The sequence below is a fragment of the Onychomys torridus genome, chromosome 11 (genome assembly GCF_903995425.1).
Source record: "Onychomys torridus chromosome 11, mOncTor1.1, whole genome shotgun sequence".
Taxonomy (NCBI): Eukaryota; Metazoa; Chordata; class Mammalia; order Rodentia; family Cricetidae; genus Onychomys; species Onychomys torridus.
Genome location: NC_050453.1, coordinates 7,544,166 through 7,564,151, shown reverse-complemented (window position 1 = coordinate 7,564,151; position 19,986 = coordinate 7,544,166). Strand labels below are relative to the sequence as shown.

Below are 19,986 nucleotides of genomic sequence, written 5' to 3'. Positions count from 1 at the left end.
GAACTGCCGCTCTAGACATATTTGTCATGAATTCCACATCTTTTCCTTGTAGTTGGGTATATGTTTCCCATGTTTATGAATGAATTTATATAAAAATTATGCCAAGGAAATTGCATTTAAGTATATAACATATCTCTGAACAAATGCCAGTGATGTATAACCAAACCTTTATAAATATCTAGATTTAGAAATAACATGCTTATTTCCTATGCAAAACAAAGAATGATTCAAATTTGTACCTGCTCCTTTAAACTAGTCATATACAAATATAGAACTCAGCATAGATGCGTGTGCGCACACGTGTATGTGTGTGTATCCCTTGTGACACACTTTTGACGTGCATGAGGGAAAGAAAAACTAATCATATATGAAGGGTCTAAAGCACAACAATTATTCTGTTCATGGTATATACATGCATGCTTGTGCACACACACAGAGGGGTTGATAGATAAAGATAGGTAGATAGATAGATAGATAGATAGATAGATAGATAGATAGATAGATAGATAGAGGCAGGCAGGTAGACAGACAGACAGACAAATAGATGTTATATTTATGTTGGGGTTGAACTCCAGGTCTTCTGTATGCACTCTACCACTGAGCCACATCCCAGCCCCTAATATATGTATGTTCAACAGCTAGTCATATACATAAAGTCTTACTTTTCATGTATCTATACTTCCCAAGCTTTTCTGATTATTGGGATTTTCCTGGAAACAATGTTCTTAGATATTTCTCCCAGAGCCTAAGCCCCTAAGTTCTGTATTAATTTGTCTTGGCTATGACCAAGGCTATGGAGGATTTTTGTCAGTTCCTAAGTGATCCCTAACATGAAGTCAGGGTGATGAGTCAGTGTACTGTGCTGTATTAATGTACTGGTGATCCTCCAAGTGTGATGGCTGGGCCAGAACTGTCAGCATCACTAACAAATGCAAACCCTAGGCCTCCTCCTAGACTAATTCAACAAGAGTCTCTGGTGTGAGCCTGGCAAGCTAGATGCCACAGTTTTCTAGGTGCTGAGGTTGAGAATGCCACCCTGAATAACAATGATACTGATTTACCAATGGTATCCTACCAGGTATTGGAAGGCCCTTTCTGGAACATAAGTGAAATCAGGCTATTCAGAACCTTAAGGGCCATGGTCTACTGGTATTTATAAATAAGAAAGGTGTCCCTTGCTAAGAACTAATACTTTGTACATATTTTTGCACCTCTTCTGTGCATGTGGAGTAGCTCCCCATCCTTGCTTTTTGTTGTGTTTGACATTGGATACTGGGGATGGAGGCCAAGCCCCATGCATGCTGAGTACATGCTCTACCTTGGACCACTCCCTTTCCCTTTTCATTTACATTCTTTCTTGTAGCTTCCTCATCTGTGGCTGAGAACACAGGGTTTACTGGTATCACACAAAGATGATGCTAAATGTAAGCTCATTTCTAGACTCATAGTTACTATGCCTGAAACCCTAGGATCATACACTGTTCAAGACATCATAGCACTTATGTAATAGAACAGACATTTCCATAGGCTCTTGTGATTTGAAGTGAAATATACATTGAAGTTCATGTAGTATATTCATGAATTCATTCAATACTAATAGATGCATCTTCCCATTTTCTGGGTCAGAAGACCAGGCTTTGTTTTTTCCTTGTTAAAATCCTTCAACCCTTGGATCTTATTGTAAGCACCCATACCTAGTTGGTACACTGCTTAAGGACAGAAGTAATAACAAAGTCACATGTAGAGGTTGAAGATGAAGCTCAGGGACCTAGCATGGACTTAGCATAGACAAGTCCCTGGGTTCAATTCCTTTAACCACCACCAGAAACAACAACAACAACAACAACAACAAATGTAAGGGTATTCACTGGGGCATTTGGATGAAGTATATTTTCATCCTCTTCACTGATAGTGGCAAAATTTAAGGATGAAAACACCCCAAACCTTTGATTTGTTGTAGCAGCCATTGGCCAACATTACTATAATCCTAGGATTACAGAGTATATAAAATTCAAATTGTTAGTACTTCTTGTTAAATTTATATAGCCTTTCACCTGACATGAAGATAAATGTTTTTGTATGAATGAACAAATACAGTCTAGGCTGATAAAAGCAGCCGACTCTCACAGTAGAAACCAGTACCATTTACCAACAAATATTTCCAGAGCCTGCATGATCCCCATACTGTGCTGGCTGGAGTTCCATTTCATCTTCTCAGCATCTTTTGCAAATCCTATTACTCAAGCTTGTGGGTTAAGATGGAATCTTCCTCTACAAGTCTCTTGCATTGTGGGGCCATCAACTTCTTAGAATAGTGGAGAGGATTGAAGTTTATTCTTCCCTGTACTTGGTTGAGACAGAGTATGTCAGAGGAAATACTAATAGTTGTTTTTTGTTTTTGCTTTTTTTTTTTTTTGCTTGATGTTTGGTTTTGCTTTGTTTTTAACAGATTATTCCTGTGATGTGAACAAAATAGTTATTGACTGAACAGCCACTGGCAGAGAGCCATCCATGTTCTGGGTGTGATTATCTTGTAGGATGCCGGCCGTTACCCAAAGCTTAGCAGAGCAAGGCACAGGGTGATTCTTGGCATAGATGCAGAGTGCTGGATCTTCCTCCACACTGGGGAGAGTGAGTTTCAAGGATTTTGAGCAGGAGACAGAGATGTCACTGTCCCGATTAGCACTCTGGTCTTGCCCACCTGGCTGTGCTTGGAGCTGGCAGCTGGGCCACACTCTGTAAGGCTACCCTGCTAGCCACATCATCAGGGTTCACACTGTGCTGTTCACTTAGCCCCAAAAAGGCAGTGAGGCAAATAAAGGGATTAAATTGTGAAAGTATAATGTAATAATTAGGCCGGTAATTGTAAGAAAGATTGGAACAGACCCACCTTTTTGTGGCCAAACAGTGGTGACTGAACTCCAAGGATGTTGAAAGTAGCCCATGCATGTTGCAGTCTCACAAGTCTGTGTTCCTATGAGGAAGGGGCAGAGAGCGGTTCTTGGGACTCAGGGCAGCATCGAAACAAATTATCCTTGACAGGTAGTAGTGTTCCCCTCCCCTCCCTGTGAACTCTTCAGGGAATGAGCAGAGATTACGTAAGTCCCCTTGAGAACCAGGCCTGCCTACTTCTGTCTCACAGCCCCGATGGCCAGGACATTATGTAAGTATGACTTCTGCCTCACCAGAGTCTGGTTCTGGTCTCTGTGACTACCTAAGAAACATGTGTATCCAAAGGCTAATCTGTGGGCAGTAGTGCCTCTTAAGAATCTTTCTTCTTACTATATGACTTATTTGGTGGATTTATTTGATTACTGACGTGTAATAAATATGAGTTTAAAAGGATGGACAAGGAAACACATCCTATTTTATGAAATAAAATGTAGCCCAACTCTAAAATTGGAAATAAATCCAATTAAAATCTTTAAAGTAAAAACATATTTTCAAAAAGTTGGATCAGCTGGGCGGTGGTGGCACATGCCTTTAATCCCAGCACTCTGGAGGCAGAGGCAGGCAGATCTTTGTGAGTTTGAGGCCAGCCTGGTCTATAGACCAAGATCCAGGAAAGGTGCAAAACTACACAGAGAAACCCTGTCTCAAAAAACAAAACAAAAAACAAACAAACAAACAAAAAAAAAGAGACAGACAACAAAACCCAAACTGGCCATGGTACTGCATACCTACAACCTCTGTGTCTGGGAAGGTGGAGGCAGGAGGCTGCCTGTTTGAAGGCAGCCTGGCCTCCATAGAAGGGATCCAACTTAAAGAAAAAGACAAAAGGAATGAGAAAGTGTACCAAATAATTTGTGAAGTTGGAACTAAACATATATCGAGGCAAGCTTTGACAAAAAAGTATTGAGGATTGTTCTTTCAAAGCCAACTATGGTATTTTACTCTTGAAAGGACAATTAATTATGGATTTCATTGAATGCCAAATAGAAAGGCATATGCTATTTATTAATTATTTCCAAGGAACTACTGGGTAAGGTCAGAAGTGGGCAAGATTCAAGGCCTTGCTTTTGGGGGCTTTTTGCTTGGTTTTGTGGAGAGCTAGGGAGGCAACCCAGGGCCTTATATATCTGAGCTTCTAGTCTCCATTTGCCCACATCCCAGCCATTAAGTTGCTAGAAAAGAACTTGTAAGGACTTTGACATTTCTGTCCAATGTTACCCTAACAGTTGACAGGATTGTGATGGCTGCCTGTCTCCTTGTTATTAATTTGGGAGGTATGACATCATTGCTCTCATTTTTTTTTCTAATTCTACTTTGGGTTGTAATTCATATATAAATGGGGAAGGTTTTTGTTTTTGTTTTTTATTTTCCTTGTCCCTAGCAATTTTCTTTGGACTTTTTGTTTTCAAAAAGAATACATACATAAAACAAATCAATACATTTAACAGAAAACACTAGGTTGTTAAAGCTTTTATTCCAATATTAGAATAATGAAAATTGGTTTTATAAACAAAGCCTCCCTGCCCTCATTTCAAAACAGGAAATTATATGTTTAGGAATGTAGGATTTGAATATAGAATTTGGAGCAGACAGTGCCCAGTGGTCTAGTGGTAGAAGGTTTACCTAGCTTACGTAAGGCCCTAGCAATGTAGGCTCATTTTCTGTTAACATACACACACATACACACACACACACACACACACACACACACACACACACACACCCCAAAAACATAGGAAAACATAAACAAAGAAAACAGAATCTTGGAACTTGCATTAAACACTGAGTTCCCCACTGAGCATGTGGTATGTGTTTGCAATCGCAGCCCTGGGGAAGCTGAAATGAGAGCCTGTGAGTTCAAGACTAGCTTGTGCTACACAGTGAGATCCTGTCAGCAAGAAAAAGTGCTCAGGATGTAGCTCAGTGGCAGCACACTTGCCTGATATGCATTAGGTCCTGCCTTTTATTTCTCATACCTCAAAAATAAATAACTTTGTGGTAGAAAACAAAACAAAGACACTCACATACACAAAACGTGTCAATGTGGGGTTCAAGGGCTGCAGAGACAGAGAGCACCATTTGCAGATTTTAATTTGAACACTGGGGCCTTAGACAGTACTTTAGACTTACAGGTTTTAAACAGCGTTAAAAGTTCAATAAAACAATGAAACAAATTGTATAGAACACAGTCCCTAAGACATATTTGCTGTCCCAAGATATTTAATCTCTGCCTGGTCCAGTACTTGTCAAATGTTCTGACCAGACCAACAACAACCACAGAAATGACATCTCATATGTGCAAATATGTTAAAGTCCTATGTCAAGATTTACTGCTGAATGAAAATGTCCTGTTTTCTTACTGGACGAAGCACACTTTCAGTGACCGAGAGGTCGGTCCAGTCTGTACTTTTCATTTTGAAAATCCTGGAGGGTTTGTGTTCCAAAGTAGTCATGGAAGATGCATCTAACAGTAGCTTACAGTTCAGCTGCTTTCCCTTCCTGCCTTTGTCCTACCATCTTGCTCTATTCACAGGTTGAAAGCCTTGCTCAATATCTCCAAGCCCAATAACCTCCTCCAAATATCTGCCCAGGCACCCCTCACAGATCTCCTAATAGTGCACACCAGCCATGGCGTTTAGTCCCTCCCAATTCCAGAAAATGGACTTAACAGAGAGCTTGCTCAGACTTGGGCTGGACTTGTGCCATCTAGCCAGGCTAATTGCAGGTCACATGCACTCAGGATCTGGGCCACAGAGCAGTTGTTTCTTGTTGTCTCCTTGGTATCTTCACAAATTCTTTATGAGGGTCTTTCTCCAACATCCATGACCTCAGGTACAAAGTGCATTGATAGAATCCCAACTTACACCCCTTAACATGAAGTTTCACTTAAGGGCTCCTGAGGAAAGGCGCCTAGGCTTGCATCTGGCGCTGCCAACTGCTTCTGCACTGTGAATTATTTTGTGCAACTCTTTGTGGAAGCAGGTCTTGTGGTCCTGAGGGTCTTGGAGAAATGTATCATTTTTTTTTTAACCACCATATAAAATCATAGTCTTAGACCATTTACAGCAGTAGAGAAAGTAAGAACTCACTGAGAGGTGCATCCGATGAGCCTCCAAAGGGATGTGTTAAAGTATCTCCCACTTAAATAGTTCATGGAAAAAATAATTATGGAACTTTATAGTAAATTTCAACCTAAAAGCTCAACTCTGCTCTATAATTAAAATCCAAAATAATACAGGGATGCCTGAGTTAACTTGATGAATCTCTGTGATTATCAGCTTGGAGGCAGAATTGAAGACAGGGGTAATATTTTCAAAAGAATTGCTGTCTGTAATTCACTCACTTTAACTTAGAACTTGAACTAGTTTTTGTGGTAAGTTTAATTGGCTTTTCCGCTTTTTCTTGCATTTGATGCTAATTCTGGCTAATCAGTTTTGAAATGCATTAATGTTGCAAATTCTAAATTACAGAGGTGATCTCATGCCTACATTACCCCTTGCTGATCCAGTGTTCATTTTCAGAGTAGGAATATTGCTGACTTCCTCTGCAGCAGGTAGGGATCCATTTCCCGAGGATTTCCAGGACCATCAGGGAAGTTGTTCTGTTGTTCAGGTGGTTGAAGGTCACCGGTCAGCAGACTTACCCAGGAATGAACCAGACAGTAGAAGTTAAACTACTTAGGATATTAGCTACCTGCGAGTGTGTGGGTAGCACCCCTGCTCTGTCTTGCACTGATGGCTTTGATTTATTTATTGAGCTATTTATAAATGGAAAAGTACTCCAAGTTTGGTTCTTAAGAACACAAGGGCAGGGTTCCACTGGACTTCCTGGTCATAGTTAGGCTGAATTCTCTCTAGACCCAAACAATCTCCTGGCAACTGTGTAGGCATATTGAGCAATCAGGTTCACACTGCATGCTTCCTAGGCAGCTAGTGTATGTGTGCTTTATTTAAGTGGATGGTCAAAATTTAAGTAAATTCACAATGTTGATAGTTTTTTTTTTTTTTAAACTGTCACCTCAGCTTTGTGAATATTTTTGCTTTCTCAAGAATCAGAATTTTCTATGTGTTTGTTTTCTTACTTCTTTAGCCTTGTGTGTACTATTCACCTGTGAGCATTATGATACAAGTGTCTGTGTGCATATATGTATGAGTATATGTACATGTATAGGCATGTATATATATATATGCATATGTAGACAAATACATATATGTGCATGTATGTATTTATATATATGTGTTTATACATAAATATATGTGTGTGCATATAGGTACATGCATGTGTGTACATACATGTGTATGTATATATCTGTGTATATATGCACATGTGTGTATATGTTTGTATATACATGTATATGTATGGCTAGATATACACATATGTGATAGTATATCTACACATATATGAGTATAGTTACATCTAAACATATACATGCATATTAGCTAGTGATACATAAAACAGAATGGTTGCAAATTAAGATAAAGTAATTAATGGTTGATTTAAAATGTTAGCTTTTTGGATTATGTAAAGCCAAAGTGATTATTCTCGTAGATTGCATTGCCTATGGAATCTCACTGTGTGGCCCAGGTTGGCCACAAACTCTTGGTTCTCCTGACTCAACCTCTAGAATGTCAAAATTACAATAGCACCGTGTCCCATACACAGTCAGTTTTTGATCTAGGACTGGAGAATATAAACTCAATGATCCTCACCTCTCTGATTTTAGGAGAGAAACTCCCATTTCAACAGAAGAACATTTAGTGTTATTTCTGTGTATTTTAGGAATGTTGTGCACACACTGTATTTTTGAAAGCCACTTGAGTGTGTGTGTCATTTTGATGTCTGCTTTTCAGAGTGTCTGTGCAGTAGATAAGAACTCAGCTGTGCGAGGGTGTGAGGGCCTCAGAGAGGAAATTCTAAGAATCAGCAGTGAAACATTTTCTGGTTTATTTCATTATGTGGTGTTGAGGACTGCACCCAAGTGTCTAGTCCTTCACGGCAAATGTTGTGGAAGAGCTACCCTCCCAGTTGCAACAAAGCTGTTTGTACCACATTTAAATGCCCAGCTGAATTCACTGTCAAATTAAGCAAACAGAATTAACGTTTTGAGTAATATAGGTGCCAAGTGTCTGGTCTTATGTTCCACTATTGTGTCCTTTCAAGGTGCTTGGAAAGAAGTGAGAACACATCACAATGTTATATCACACACAGTGTTATTATTTTATTTTTTAAAATACCTTAGGGTAGGGATATATATATTTCAGTGGTAGAACAGTTCCCTGGGATACATGAAGTCCCATCTCCCATCCCCAGCACTAAAATGAACAGTTATGCAAAGGGCTGGGGATGTGACTCAGTTGGCATTTATGAGGCCCTGCGTCCCATCCTAGCACCATATAAAAGCCGGGCATAGCAGCACATGCATGAAATCCCAAAACTCTGAAGGTGGAGGCAAGAGGATCAGAAATTCCTCATCTATGTAGTGATTACCAGGCTAGCTGGAATACGTCTGACACTGTCCCCAAGACAAAAATACTGGACTGTCATTGCCATGACACAATTGCAATAGCTATAACTGAAAAAATAATAAGCTTTTTAGACAATTCTAAAAGCATACGTCAGACTTGTATTTTAAATGAAACTCTAATATTAGTGCCCTTGAAACAGGGCCTATGTTATAGAAGCTAGAAAAAGTAAAGCTGTCATTTATAATAATTTATCTCTACATATGCATATGGGCTCTGGGAATCAAACCCAGGTCTTCAGTAAGAGCAGTAGGTGTTCTTAACCTCTGAGCTGTTCCTCCAGCCCCTGCCTCAAGCCTGCAATCACAACTCACATATCATGCTCTCTTATTCATTCTCCTGAAACTTTATTTAACTAAATCTCTGATTAGAAATTCCCCCAGATCAAGTCCTGGGACCAGCAGGAAGCCTGCTTCCTCCCCAGGTAGTGAGTGATCTCAACCCTGTCTCTTCAGACACCCCTGTCTGAGGCATTCTCTCACTGGAAGGAAGCCATCTCCCCACCTTTTGTATTCCAAAGATCCCCTGGGACTTGCATGCTTTAGCTGGTAGAGTCTTCCACCCGATGGTCCTTCCCAGTCTCAGGGACTTGTGGGTCACTTCAGTTCCTGGCTGGTTTGCAAAGAAGAATTTTTGCCCTGGTGTTGGGACTTCTCAGGAAGTGAAGTGAATCTGATATTTTGCCTACAGTTCCGCTGGCCTTTCCCTCAGCACCTGCCACTATGATCAACATTATCTGTTGACTGATGAAGAGCCTAGAGGCTATTCTTTGATTACATGATAAGCTCAAATAAAAGGACCAGTACCTTTGTTGACATGGCGCTAGCTACCTTCTCGCCTCCCTTGACTAGAAGCCAAGTCTTTTAAGAACAACTTGATGTTTTGTGGCTTTGAAAATGCTTGTTTTTATATAATGAGACAATTCTCTTCCTTCGACAAAGCCAAAATTAGCTATAGCTAAATGGAGTTGGAATAAACAAGAATGTCCACCTGAAGGACCCAGGGAAAGAAGAAGTCATGAGAGCAGGGTTGTCCGGAGCTCCTGCTGATCTGGATGCCTTTCTGATGATTAATGAAGAAGATGTGGGTTAATGTGATTCTTCAGACTCAGAAGAAAGCCAGCACACTCAGTCAAAAGTCAAATGCAGGGAGGTGGGTATGGTTCAGTGGTAGAGTCCTTGCTTCCTAAAAATGAGATATTGAGTTCTATCCTGAGCAGAGTCAACCAATGGATTAATCAATCAATCAATCAATCAATCAATCAATAGGAAACAGACACATTTTGAGGCCTAGGGCACGGTTGTTTTCTCTTCATGATGAAGCCCAGAGTAATTATACTGTTTTCTGATGTAGTACTTAATAAACTTAGATAGCATCTTAGGAGCCAAAGGTTATTAATCGCTTTCTTATCAACTGAATTAATCCACTTCCAGTCTTTATCATGGGAAACCACCAGTCCTGGACCTGGCGCTCATTTACAATATTCTAAAAATTTTACCTAAAAGCAAATTTGGTAAAGGATTCTGGTGAGGAACTTTGGCACTTGCAGCTGAAGGACATCCATGTACATTTGTGTATTTGGTGCTGGACATTGAATCTAGGCCCTTGCACATTCATGTTCTTCCATGGAGTCTACCCTCAGTCTCTATAATCAGTAGCTATGATATTAAAACTTAATTTTATCATGATAAGAAAACATAAATTTGGAACTTTAGCCTCTTGTGTCAACTGTGTTCACATGGCCAAGAAGCAGACCCTTAAAGTTTCATCTTGTGACCCTCACACTCTGTGGCCTTGACATGGCCTGGTTACATTCAGCTTTCTGTTTCCATGAGTGGACAAACCCCAACACAGAACATAAGCTTAACCAACACCCAGGAGAAATGTGTGATGATTTTCTTCTGGTGCCAGGGAATGGGACACATGGCCTTGTAGTTGGTAGGCTAGTGTTCCACCCCAGAGCTAAATCCCCAGCCTTGGTGTTTGTCTCTTCTTATGGCTGGCACTGATTTTAATAACCCCAAGGTCCATCCATGACATGTGGTATATTCTAGAACTTCCTTTTGAAAAACGAGTATATATGTGAATATGTAGCTTTTTTTAATCCACTCATCTCTTGATAGACATTTAAGATGTATCTACCTTCTGGCTACTTAAATAATGAGTGTGCAATTGGATACCTGTCTATGCAAGATGCCATTTTCTGATCTGAAGGCTAGACCAGAGGATCCAAATGTTCAGTGCCTACCTGGACTGCATAGCTTCTTCAAAGTCACCCTGGACAAGTTAGCCAGGTCCTGTGTCAGTATGTCAGCTTAGTTATAGATCACCAGACATACGTGTGACTCTGAGTTCAATCCCCAGCCCCACCCCTCCCAGAATATATTTTTCACCTGTTTGAATATGTATCAAGGGATGGATGGCTAGCTCAGGTGTAACTATTGTTTGTAACTTTGGGGAAATAGCTTTACTGTCTTTCATGACACTTTGCCACCTCCCACTTACACACATGTCCACTTGGGCACCTGTCATTTCTTTGTATTCTACTTGACTGGCATTTCTGATGGCTTTGAGGGTACTGTTGAAATACTTTTGAGGAATTTCACATGTGCCCAAATTTAAAATTTTTTGTTGTTATTTGTTGGATTTTTTAAATCTTTTACCTCTTTGGAGTTACTCACAGGTAATCACATAAACAAACAGTCTACATAGTTTTGGTCAGTTCCCTAAGTTCTAAGTGATGTTTTTATAACAGTTATTGATGGAATATTCATTGCTTTGGAATAGTAATAGGTTACAGGTGGTAATGAGCCTTCTGACCCGGTTGCCAGGAACCTAATCAGGTCTTCTGCAGAGTAGAATGTACTCATAACTGGAGTCATGTGTGCAGAGCTGATATCGAATATATTAGTTTTTACCATGTGCCCACATTATTTTAATGCTCCTTGAAATCTTAATTTTCTATCATCCCAGGATAGTAGGGTCTACCATCACTATATACCTTTCTAGAGATAGTAACTGAAGTGTTGGGAACAACTGGGTCTCAGGAGAATCAGAACCCAGAGTTGTAACACTGCCTTGCATATGTTAAAGGTCTTTAAAGCTTTAGGTAATTTTAGGATACATTTTTTTCTGGAGAGATTGTAGTCCGTGAACAATTTTTTCCTATTAAGTTGTTAAAATAGAATGAAAGTAGGGAATTAAGAATAGTACAAAAGTTATGATTAGATAATATTAAGGGTTTTTAGAAAGGAGACAGTCAGGCTTAAGGCTTAAAAATACCTAGTGTTTTATCACTTATTTTCAGAAATCCCTTAAGGTTAAAGCTGGAGAGCTCAACTGTGCCCTGTCACCACTGGTTTTCTGTCTCTGACCCCCAGCTTTCATCTGCTGCCCTCATTCCCACACCTGGCTTGACTGGTCCCAGACGGACCATGAAAACATGTCACCCTGCTCTGTGTCACAGGCTCCTCCTTAGCTCTCATGGGAGAGGCTGGTTTTACTTTCAGTTTGTTTGGTATCTGAGACAAGGTCTTATTCTGTAGCCCAGGCTGGTCTGGAACTTGGAGCAATCTCTCCTCTGCCTCAGCCTCTCCAGAACTGGGATTGTGATGTTGCAGGGATGATCTCCAGACTGGCTTTTCTTGAGCGTTTTGTTGGTTGGTTGGTATTTATTTGTGTGTGTGTGTGTGTGTGTGTGTGTGTGTGTGTGTGTGTGTGTGTCTGTGTCTGTGTCTGTGTTTATGTCTGTCTGTCTGTCTGCCCTTTGTCCATCCCTCCGTCTCTTTCTCTCTGTGGGTGTGGGTGTATGTGTGTGTGTGTGTGTGTGTGTGTGTGTGTGTGTGTGTGTGTGTGTGTGCATAGGCCACAGTGCATGTGTAGAGGATAGTAGACAACTTTTACGAGTCATTTCTTTCCAACGTGAGTTTCTAGTGATGGAAGTTGGGTCATTAGGCTTGGCAGCAGGCACCTTACCCACTGAGACTTCTTGGTGGCTCTCTCACCAGGCTTTGATGTGAGAATGGTAGTCTACTCATAGAGACTTTACAACCACAGCAGCAGGCAGCTGAGAATGGGTGACTTTTCTCTTTCTTGTTTCCTAATGATGGATAATATTCAGAAGGAGGAGAACTTTCCATTCTTATTACAAAATAAAACTGTTACATTCTGTGGCATCAAGTTCTGTCTCACGTTTGGTTTATCTAGCTAATTTGTGAACAGAACCACATTTCAACGTGCTTTTGTAAAGTTGTTCCTGAGGAATACTCCTGTAGCCCAGGCTGACCATAAACTCAGTGTGTGGCTGAAGGGTGACCTCTGAACTTCTGATCCTCAGGCCTTCATCTTCCACCAGGCCTGTTTTTAGACAGTGCTGGGATGGCACCCAGGCTAAGTGAGCACTGCTGACAGAGTTACATCCTCAGCCTGTGGCTAGAAGTTAGAGCTTCAATGCTGAGCATGCTTCCCAAATCTGAACACATGTGAACATGCCCCAATGACCACTCTATGTGCCCTCTTTACTCAGTTTCTGTTTGAAGAAGGCCGGAGAGAAGTGAGAGGCATGGGTGCACACAGCACATGCACCAGGCCAGGCAGGAGGTTCATGTCCCTTGTCATCTCTTCCATCACTGGACCTGGGGCTGACTGATGGATTAGAGCCTCCCACATCCTCTTCTCCAGCAGTGGGGTTACAAGAAGGTGCCTCCATGCCTGGCTTTTTAAAAGTGAATACTGAGAATGTGGATTTTTCTTCCTCATGCTTGCACTGGAAGCTCCTTAATCATCACTGGCCTATCTTCCTAGCCCATCTTTCCTCTTAAACTTACGTGCTTTTGAGGCTGGGTATGTATACTTGCTTACAGCTTACAGGAAGAGAAAGATGATGTTGCCTGTGGAGCACAGCCAATTTGGAGTTATGGACAGCTCTAATTTGACACCTTCCTTGTGGCAGTGGTGACCCATCTATAAGGAGCTCTATGACTTTATCCTTAGCCTTATAGAAACTTAAAAACTGAGGTAAGGGATAGGCGAAGATCACTGGGGAGTACTTGTCTAGCAAATGTAAGGCCCTGAGTTTTGCTTCATTTTGATTTTTGAGACAGCACATTACTGCATAGCCCATGCTAGCCTCAAATTCAAGGTCCCTGCCTCAGTCTCCAAAGTGCTGGGGTACTCGGTGTGTGTACCACAGGTATCTGCAACAAATACATTTTTAGGAGACATTTATCACCGCCGTTTAAATATATTTTAGAACATGCCCTGGTGACCATGGAGTCCTTTCTTTCCCTTCATGAACAATAGCATTATTCTGGGATCTTCCAAATGCTTTGTGTACAACACGACACCCGTTGCTTTGGTGACGTGCTCTGTTTGGTTTCTGTGGAATTAAACTGGCCCTAGAGCACAGGGGGCTGAGACTGGATGAAGGATTTCTTCCTGAGGTGTTGAGAGATTCCACTCTCTAAAGGCAACCCTATCCTACCCCACAGCTGCCCTGGTCCCAGAAGGCTGACAATAGCAAACAACAATGCCAAGATCCACCCTCACCCTCTCATGCCCGGGCTCTTGTGTCAGCCTTCCAAAGCCTTCTGTCCAACAACTGTAACAAGAGCTATACCAAGTAATCGCTCAGAGGACAGGGAGAAGTAAAATGCACTTTTCTACTTTGAATGGCAGTCAGTAATGAGTTTTAAAAGATTAGAGTTAAACAGAATTGCCTTGTACTTAAGAGTGCCGGCTTTGGAGCAAAGCTTTCTGGGTTCAAAACTTGCATCCGGCACTTTGTGGGCTTGGTGATTCTGGGTGTGTCTCCTAGTCTCCTGGGCTTAACGCTCCCATCAGCACCATAGATGTTACTGTGCACATTGAAGGGTAGCTGGCACCGGTGTATTTGTGGTTACTGTCTTTTGTGTTGCTACCTGAGTTTTCAGGAGTACCTTTAGAGATCACTGGGGTGATGTCAGGATATCTTGTAAAGGAGACAAATCAATGTACAGTCATTCTTCTGTAGCCTGCAAATGTCAGATCTGAAACAACTGGAGTGTAGTGTCTCTTTGAAGAGAACTTATAAACAATATATTCAGCATGTGACCTCATTAGTATGTATCTGATTTTTCAAAACTTTACCCTTTTGTGTTCTCTTTTCTAAATGTAATACCCACATGTACATTTTTAATTATATGTACATGTAGACATGTATAGGCTAGGTTCCACATGAGCGAGAGCATAGGGTTTCTTTTCTTTCCAAACATGAACTTGGCCTTCTTTCTTTCTTTCTTTCTTTCTTTCTTTCTTTCTTTCTTTCTTTCTTTCTTTCTTTCTTTATTTCTCTCTTTCTTTTTTCTTCCTTTCTTTTCTTGCTATCTTTTTTTTTTTTTTTTGATGAACAGTTGACTTGTAAACTCTAAAATGGAACATTAAAGAGCAGAATCCCTAAAATGTCAATGGATAGTGTAGCTACTATGGGATGATCCTTGAAACCTAATTATTTAGAAGAATGAGGCAAAAGTTTCACTTGAGCCCAAAGTCAACCCTGGTAACATATTAAGATGATGTCTTGAAAAAAAATAATAGTGAGTGCTCCCTATGGTCTGTTGACTTCACTGTGCTCAGTGCTAGAATGTCTCTGTAAAGAGATGTATAGCTGGGCTGGAGTGGCAGTTCATAGACACAGAGTCAAGCTGTGTAAATGCAGGGAAAAGCTCCCTGAAAGGTGAGCGTCAGATGAGTTGTTGGCATCAAGACCCTTTACTCAGTTCTGGGAGCCCTGGGGGTAACAGTTGTAAACATAAAAATGCACAAGACCAGGAGGAAAGAGAATAATGCTGCCTGGAACCTCCAGACCCCACAAAGACAGGAAGCAAGCTGGTAGATGTTGGGGCTCAGTAGAAACTGATCTGGGACTGGAGCAGGGGTGCGGGGTTAGGAGGCTTTCTACCACAGTGAGAGCCAGCTCCTGCTCCATGACAGTCACCCCTCTGGGCTCCTGTGAGGGAGCAGGGAGTGTTCATAAGCAGCTGTGGCTCCTATGTCTGAGTTCACTTCATAGATGGTCTAATCAATGACTGGGTCCTCTGTCCTTACGTTTACACATTCCATGTCCCCTCCTTAGTGGCTGTATGAACTGTAGTGCAGTTAGCAAGACAACAATGCTCTTCATATTTCTCTAAGGAGTGATACCATTCATTTTCACATCTTGGCATGAATTTGTAGACAGTTTGGTTGTTGTGTTTTATTCTTGTTTGGCTTTTAATAATAGGCTAACACTGTACAGCCCTGGCTGCCTGGCACTCACTTGCTTAGATCCTCCTGCCTCTGCCTCCTGAACAACAGGCATGTATCATTACACCAACCAGAGAGTGAGTTTTATATCCTTCCCAAACTCAGATTCAGGTCTTCAAGTGGAGATAGAGAATAACCAATGGACCCTATGTTTGCCTTCCTTCTTCTCAGAAGGGAAACACTAGGTGTGATTTAAAGCTTTTATCATATACTTCTTACATGGATGCCAAACAATGCGGTTCTTTGTAATTCAGAAAACTGAGAATTCTGGGCTCACATCAACCAGGAATAAACCAGGGATGGGAATATAGAGCTAAGCCCACTGTCTTCTCACTCTCTGGTTTCCTCCCTCTTCTCCTCTTCTTCCCTCACTCATTGCTGCCACATTCTCTCCTAAACTACAGGCTAGCTAAAATGCTAATTTCCAATGGTCCTACATGATTCTTCCAGTTTCTCTGTAACCACAATGCCTTGTGTTCAGTTAATCTTAAGGAGTTATAATAGAAAGGAATAATCGTTCTAGGGGAATTGAGGGAAGTGTGTCCTATTTCCACTGGAAGAAAAGTCAAGGACAAATAATTGGCTCTTGTTTTATGCCTGTTATTCCCGGTCTTGTTTCCTCACTCAGTATAAAGGATAAAGGCCTGCCTCTTTTGCTTTTTGTTTATTTGTTTTAGGCCATCTCTCGTAGTCCAGGCTGGCCTTGAACTCAGCTCCCCATGTGGCAGAGGATGTTCTTGAGTTCCTTCTCCCTGCTTCTGCCTTCAGGGTGCCTGGCTTACTGGCATGTGTCATCCTGCCTGACTTACACAGGCCTGAGGATGGAACTCGGGGCCTCACCCATGCCATGTTAGCACTTTTCCAACCAAGTCTTGGCCCTCTCTCCAACTCAGCCAACCACCTGCTTGTGGTATTTTCTAGTCTCCTTTACTTAAAACACATTTCATGCCTGTTCAGGAATTAAGCCTGTGCCTCATGTTCAAAATCCATCAGTGTTTGCTATCAGGCCATTATGACCCTTATGCTACAGTTCAGATCCTGAGAACCCATGGGGGAAAAAAGTCTGGGGGTGGCTGCCTGTACCTGTGACCCTGGTAAAGGGGGAAAAGGGGCCCGAGGAAGAAGAGAGAAGAGGGGACACACATCAAGAGAGTTCCTGAGGCTCACTGGCTGGCAGCTAGCCTAGCAGAAAAGAAAAAGTGAGACTCAGGGCCAGTGAGAGACAGTGTCTCCCAGAAATACAACAGAGAGTGATAAAGGGGACAGAAGTGTCCTCTTCTGTCCACCCACACACATATATGCATACACATGAGAGCTTCCTCAAACTTCCGTGTGCAAGGATGTAATTATGACATTCAAGGTTATAGGTAATAAAGAGCCCACATTGTGTAATCTCAGCTAGAAATGGTAGTGGTATTGTTTTCTATTTTTAAGTGGGACCAACAGAAAACAGCTAATCAAAAAGATAATTAAAAGCAAGAAATGAAAAGAAAAGCAAAGAATGTCCTGTTTTGTTAAAAATGAAAACAAAACAAAACAAAAAACTTGGCTAATATATCACAAATGTTTTTTTTTTTTTCCCCTTTCTTTTTCCCTGTTTCAGGATATTGAAAACAAATCTGCTACAGATTATTGCCTCACACTTTTGATACTCTGAAATTGTGTTGTCAAAGCAAAGCCCATTATTTTTTTTTAAATCACTTAATATCGGAGAACAATTGTCTAAACTCCACTTGTAGTGCCCTGGGGTCACCTACAGCCATTTGGTTTTGTTAATACAATTAAAAACAAGTAGGGGGAACAGATAGTGGATTTGGAGTTGGCTTCATCATGATTGAATGAGGAGGATTGGAAAAGAGGGCTAACTTGGGGGTTCTAAACGCGAGGGCGTGGGTGCCCTGTGGGAGTGTGGGAGTCAGAGTGAAGGTTTGACATTTATTTTTATTTTGAGATGTCATGCTAATTCCCATCATTCAGCTTTTTCACTGCCAAAGTGTAGAAGTCCATTAAGTGACTGAAAGGAATCTACAAATTATCTGCTGGCACCCTAGGCTGGAGTTCTGCACACACCCTGTTATTCCATCCGCCAGAAAGCTGCAAGATTCTATTAGGCAGTAAGTGAGAAAATTATATCGCCTGCAAGCTAATTGTATAAAAGACTCCGAAATAAGTAATCAGAACCTGGGATGTTCTGAGAAGCTGCCAAACAATATTATAAATTGTTCTATCTCTCCGATCAGCCTGGTTTTAGGACCCCAAGCTTCCATGTGCACCCCACTCTTTCTGTAATAAAATGCACTTCCCTAGGTGTTGACAAAACCAAGAAAATTCCAGGCACAGCATCAGGAGCTGCCCAACACAGTCCCCCATGCCATCTAACAAATGTGTCCCAGAGAATTGTGAGCCATAATCTATGAAAACTCTTTGTTTTCAATGAGAATGCTGTTCTGGGAACAGTATCTTCTGCTGTGCCCTGGATGCTTTCATCCAGGATAAATACTACAGGGACCCAAATATATCGGAGATTTAAAACATTTTATTTATTTATTTATTTATTTATTTATTTATTTATTTATTTATATCTAGTTTCTACTTTTAGTGACTTGGAGGAAAACAAGTGTCCCATAGAGAGGCTGTGGTCCAGTGGGAAGAAAGTTTTTGAACCATTACCAAAGTGTCTGCTACATTGTTATCCAGGTGCTTGGGGTGGCACATTTCAAATATAGAATGCCTCCTTTTAATTGACTCCTAAAAGCAACAGGAAAGGTATTTGAAGGATAAAGTCTCGAGAGCCTGTAACATGGATCAAAGATGTTGACGGCTGGGTGACCACAGACAACAGTGATGTGAGGAACTCTGTGGGAGGCCTTGAAAATTAGGTTCCCTCTAGCAAGTAACTTTATTTAAAGTGATGCTGATTTGTTTTTCCAAATATAAACCAGAGTTACTTAGTGAGACCTAGGTTATCATCTTCATATATTAAGACTTTCTTAAGATAAGGATACCCAATTCATTGTAAACAATTTCCATCCATCTAAATTGTGTGTATACTGAATATATATATATATATATATATATATATATATATATATATATATAAAACGAATGATATAAATATGTAGGATGGCTTTGTGAAAAAAGAATATTTTTAATAAAGGTTCATTTTGTCCCAGCCTGACCTTGAACCTCTGATCCTCCTGCCTCCACCTCCAGAGTGCTAACTTTCAAGCCTAAGCCACTACATGTGGTTTTTCAGTAGTGCTCCAGTTGAACCCAGGGCTCCCACATACTAAGTAAGCATTGTCCCTACTGAGCCACACTCCTGGCCCCATTGTGGGGACGTTCTTAGAAAGACACATCCTGTGGCTTTGGGGAGATTCTTTTACACCAGTGTCATTACTGATCTGTTTTTTCATAGCATAGCTCAGACATTTTTTTCCCTGTGTGAAGAAGTCCTTGACTTTTTCTAAGCATACTCTCTGTGAGCATAGGTGCGTGCATGCATATGTACATGTGCATGTATATGCGTGTGTGTGTGTGTGTGTGTGTGTGTGTGTGTGTGTGTGTGTACACATCCCCACGGAGGACAGAGGTCAGTCTTGGGTATCACTCCTCAGACACTGTCCACTTTTTCTTCTGAGACAAGTTTACTCACTGACCTATGGCTTGCCAGCTAGGCTAGACTGGCTGGCTGGCGAGCTTCGGAGATCTGCCTGTCTCTACCACTCCAGTTCTGGGGTTACAAGCACAGGCCACCACCTTGCCCCACTCTCCTGAGTTACCACAGCCCTTGGTTGGAGCTGTTCATACTTCCTAAGAATTGCCTCCTGTCCTCCACAGTCTTCTTGTCTAGTGAGTAGCATGCATATGCAAACGCCTCACAAAATACGACCTGTCTGTATTAGATGACAGCCCCTCAAAAGATAGGCATCCCCAGAAGTCATTTCCTTCTAGAATGGTCTGAGAAGTTTTCATAAATGATTGGAATGGAATTGGAGTTGAACACTGAGTCTTGGAAATAATTTTAAGAAGAAAAGAGGGGCAGAAATAGATCATTCTCAGAGGGGAGTCTTGAAGGACACGCAGCAAAAAAAATTGAATAAATCAAATTGGCTGCATCTGGAAGTTCATGTGAGGTAATAATTGTTATATTGCTGGAAAAGTAGATGAGGGTTAGATTGGAAGAGGACCTTGTATGTCAGTTGGATAGTTTAGATTTAATTCAGAAGGG

General features: G+C 41.2%; 1 protein-coding gene across 7 annotated transcripts in view; it reads left to right on the top strand.

Annotated features, from left to right (window-relative positions):
- Esrrg (estrogen related receptor gamma) overlaps positions 1 to 19,986 on the top strand; it is a 582,336-nt gene that overhangs the window by 400,375 nt on the left and 161,975 nt on the right. The gene's annotated exons all lie outside the window — the stretch shown is intronic.